Below are 4,763 nucleotides of genomic sequence, written 5' to 3'. Positions count from 1 at the left end.
ATTCCGTGCATACCTCACTGCACTGAACATTCCGGTACATTTCACAACATTCTGGTACATTTCAGACCCAGTAACACCCTGAAGCAGAAACTGGTTCACCCTAAGGACAGAATAGCCAGACACAAACAGGACCACATAGTGTATGCAATTCAGTGCAGTGAGGAATGCATGGACTCATATTGGGGAAACAAAACAACCACTCATTCTCAGTGTGGAAATGTTGTGGAAGGACCTGAAGTGAGCAGTTCATGTGAGGAAACCCACCAACATCCCAGAGTTGAAGCTGTTCTGTACGGAGGAATGGGCTAAAATTCCTCCAAGCCAGTGTGCAGGACTGATCAACAGTTACCAGAAACATTTAGTTGAGGTTATTGCTGCACAAGGGGGTCACACCAGATACTGAAAGCGAAGGTTTACATACTTTTGCTACTCACAGATATGCAATATTGGATCATTTTCCTCAATAAATAAATGACCAAGTATAATACTTTTGTCTCATTTGTTTAACTTGGTTCTCTTTATCTACTTTTAGGAATTGTGTGAAAATCTGATCATGTTTTAGGTCATATTTATGCAGAAATATAGAAAATTCTAAAGGGTTCACAAACTTTCAAGGACCACTGTAGTCAGGTAGTTGTTGCATGACCAAGTATAATACTTTTGTCTCATTTGTTTAACTGGGTTGTCTTTATCTACTTTTAGGACTTGTGTGAAAATCTGATCATGTTTTAGGTCATATTTATGCAGAAATCTAGAAAATTCTAAAGGGTTCACAACCTTTCAAGGACCACTGTAGTCAGCTACAGAAAACAACTCTACTGTAGTCAGTTGTTTTCTCATGATCCAATATTGCATATCTGTGAGTAGCAAAAGTATGTAAACCTTCGCTTTCAGTATCTGGTGTGACCCCCTTGTGCAGCAATAACCTCAACTAAATGTTTCTGGTAACTGTTGATCAGTCCTGCACACTGGCTTGGATGAATTTTAGCCCATTCCTCCATACAGAACAGCTTCAAAAGGAGGTAGTAGGTTTTGGAATTTTGGAAAAAAAATATAGAGAAAACAACATAAATATAGAGAAAACAACTACCTCCTTTTCTTCTCTTTTCTTTAGCTTTTGGCAGTCTGTAAAAAGAAAGCTCTGATTTCTTGTTAAATCTATTTGTCGCAACATTATAGCTGTATTACTTCCACCTAGGGTGAAGTCATGTGTATTCCAGCTACTTTCCATTATTCCACCCTGTGCTGTCTAAACAATGCAACTACAACTCAGAAAAACTAAGATTACATGGCCTGATAATAATCAGAATTCCCTTTATATTTCATTAATTCGAAATTTTCATAAATTTATATCACAATTTATCATCAGATGATATATCACCTCTATCATTAGTAGAGGTGTGTGTGTTGGGGGTCAGCACGCATTTACATTTATTTATTTTTTTTTACTAAAATCATTGTATCTCAGCAACCATAAAATATTTTTTTCCAAAATTGCAAAACCTATAATCTTCTTGCGGTGTCGCTTTACAGAGAGCTGATTTTAAGGTGAATTAAACTTGTTTGAAATTTTAAGGTAAAGTCCCTACAATAATCACGGAATTGGCACGAAGGAAAAGGCCATTGCAAGATTAATTTATAATTTATCACTCTGTGATAAACTTCCCTGTGTATTTCTGAATCTTGTCGTTACCTTCTTGTCCACTGAAACACGTGTGATAATAATAATAAGAAACCTTTATTTGTCACATGCACAGTCAAGTCAAGTTTATTTGTATAGCACTTTTAACAATAAACATTGTCGCGAAGCAGCTTTACGGAATTTGAACGACTTAAAATATGAGCTAATTTTATCCCTAATCTATCCCCAATGAGCACATCTGTGGTGACGGTGGCAAGGAAAAACTCCCTCAGACGACATGAGGAAGAAACCTCGAGAGAAACTAGACTCAAAAAGGAACTCATCCCCATCCGGGCAACAACAGACAACATGACTAGAACATTAACAGTCCTAACAAAGTTAGCTTCATTGATGCTATAAACCCCTCACTGACAGAAACCCGAGCGCAAAACCGTTCACGACAACCGTAGTCCCAAAGTCAGCAAGTCAACTGCAGTCGTAAAGTCAGCAAGTCAACTGCAGTCCCCAGCCACAAAAGCACCACTACAAGAGTCCAGAGCGTCCTCCAGGCTCCGCCTACTCAAGCGAGTATGACGCTTCTTTGCTTTGCTCCTGCTTTGCTCCTGCTTGATCTTTATTTTATTTTACTTTTTCACTTAATTTCCACTATTTCTTCATTTTATTTTTCACATTTACAAGATAAGTTAGTTTTTAAAACAAAATGCCAGGGGGCAAAAAATCCAGGAAATCCTGCAGAAAATGCACAGAACTAGAACAGAGGATTTCTATCCTGGAATCAAAGATTGATGCCCTGCCAAAGATGGACGAACTAAGAGCGATATCTCACAAAAGGAGTACAGAAACAGTGGCTGAGAATGCAGAGATTGCACCCCGACAGGCCGATGGCATTGCAGATCGAGTGGATGAACACATCAATCTAACAGAGCAAAATGTGAGTACAGAAAACGGGCACACGATGGTTGGCAGGCCCAAAAATAAAAACAGAAGAGTAATTACCTCAACACCAGTTCATTCTGATATTATGCAACCCATGATCCACAGCCATGCTATGAGAAATAGAGCCAGGTCTACAAACTACAATAGGATTTACAGTCCTATGGAAAATCCACAGCCCATAAGGCTTCAGAACAAATTTGAATGTCTCAGGGATGTGGAAGTGGAATTTTCAGGCGGACAAGCACATCATAGAAAGAGATCGCACCACAACCGAAGAGCTGTGGGAAGAGGCAAAAAGCAGCTCGTAACACCACCTGATCCCACAACCCTTGTTCTTGGTGATTCCACTGTAAGACATTTAAAAGGACATGGGATGATTATTTGCTGCCTTCCAAATGCATCCATCTCTGACACCAAAGACAGCATTTTGAAACTTATGTCTGAGCATAAAACTATCAAACGTATTGTTGTGCATGTGGGAGCAAATGATGTTTTCAGAGAACAGCTGTTTGTCCAAGATGATGTCAGAAAACTTTTTTCTGACCTCTATAAGACTAGAATACAATCTTTTATCAGTGGCCCACTCCCTGCAAGGGGAAGCTTTGCATTTACTAGACTCTTCAGTCTTAACACCTGGTTTGGAAAAACTTGTTTTTTATTTGGTATGAACTTCATAGACAATTTTAACCTTTTCTGGAATCACAGAGAACTCATCTCATCTCTCATTATCTCTAGCCTCTTTATCCTGTTCTACAGGGTCGCAGGCAAGCTGGAGCCTATCCCAGCTGACTACGGGCGAAAGGCGGGGTACACCCTGGACAAGTCGCCAGGTCATCACAGGGCTGACACATAGACACAGACAACCATTCACACTCACATTCACACCTACGGTCAATTTAGAGTCATCAGTTAACCTAACCTGCATGTCTTTGGACTGTGGGGGAAACCGGAGCACCCGGAGGAAACCCACGCGGACACAGGGAGAACATGCAAACTCCGCACAGAAAGGCCCTCACCGGCCACGGGGCTTGAACCCAGACCTTCTTGCTGTGAGGCGACAGCGCTAACCACTACACCACCGTGCCGCCCGCAGAGAACTCTTCAAGCCAAATACCACTGAACTCAGCCAGATTGGGACCAAAGTTTTAGCTGATCACTACAGCCTCTCTCTGCAGCATGCATTCTTTTCTCAGCCAACACTGAGCAGAACTGCTGATAAGTGCTCACAGAATGACCCAGTTATAGATATCAACAATATCTCTGCAAAGTCAAAACAACTACCCATGCAAGCACAGCAGAGATGCTTCAACAAGGACACACAGCCATCTGGGGCAGACTGCCAAGAATCATCTGGGGCAGACTGCCAAGGACATCAACAATCACATGGAGAATGTGAGCATGTTGTTAACAATGGGCAGCCACAGATATCTGCATCGCCCATCCAGATTGAGGACCTGACCAAAACACAATCATGCCAAGGCTGCATCATCCACATCTCGACCCCGTGCAAGTATCACAGAGACTGTCAGGGAGACAGTCACCACAGAGATAGTCATGGAGACACTCACAAAGACCTCACCAAAGTCTCAATCTCAGTCTCACTCTTCTGACTTTGTTGTACCATCTCCGTCTCCCCTCTGCATGGATTTCCCTAAAAGTATGCAGAGATTGCTGCCAATGGCTGCACTCTCTTTTTCCAGCCCAAATCAGTCACGACAAGCAGTGTACCCAGTTCATCGAAAATCAACCAACAGAGTGAATTGTGTTTGCCCAGGACTTTCAGCTGGCTACCAATCTTTTTCACCATCTAAAAAATACATGATATCTCCAATCCTTCCCCCTCCCAACCTCATGGAATATACAGAGAGTGTTTTATGATGTGCTGTGGGTCCCTGCATTGGGTGTAGTTTTGAAAACAAGCTGGGACCCAGTATGCCTATGCCATTCTCTATTCCTGTGTTGATATGAAATAGAAAACATAGAGCATATTTAACCCAGGGGGTAAACCAGTCTAGTCTCCTTCCTGTTTCAAAACAACATCAGAGTGCCCAAGCAGATATTACTTCTAGACTTTCTGTAAAGCTAGCTCTTCTGAACATTAGATCACTTTCAAACAAGTCATTTTTAATTAATGATCTTATTTACAAACACAATCTTGATTTTTTGCTTCTAACTGAAACATGGC

The sequence above is a fragment of the Neoarius graeffei genome, chromosome 20, assembly GCF_027579695.1.
Source record: "Neoarius graeffei isolate fNeoGra1 chromosome 20, fNeoGra1.pri, whole genome shotgun sequence".
Lineage (NCBI taxonomy): Eukaryota > Metazoa > Chordata > Actinopteri > Siluriformes > Ariidae > Neoarius > Neoarius graeffei.
This window is presented reverse-complemented; position numbering follows the sequence as displayed.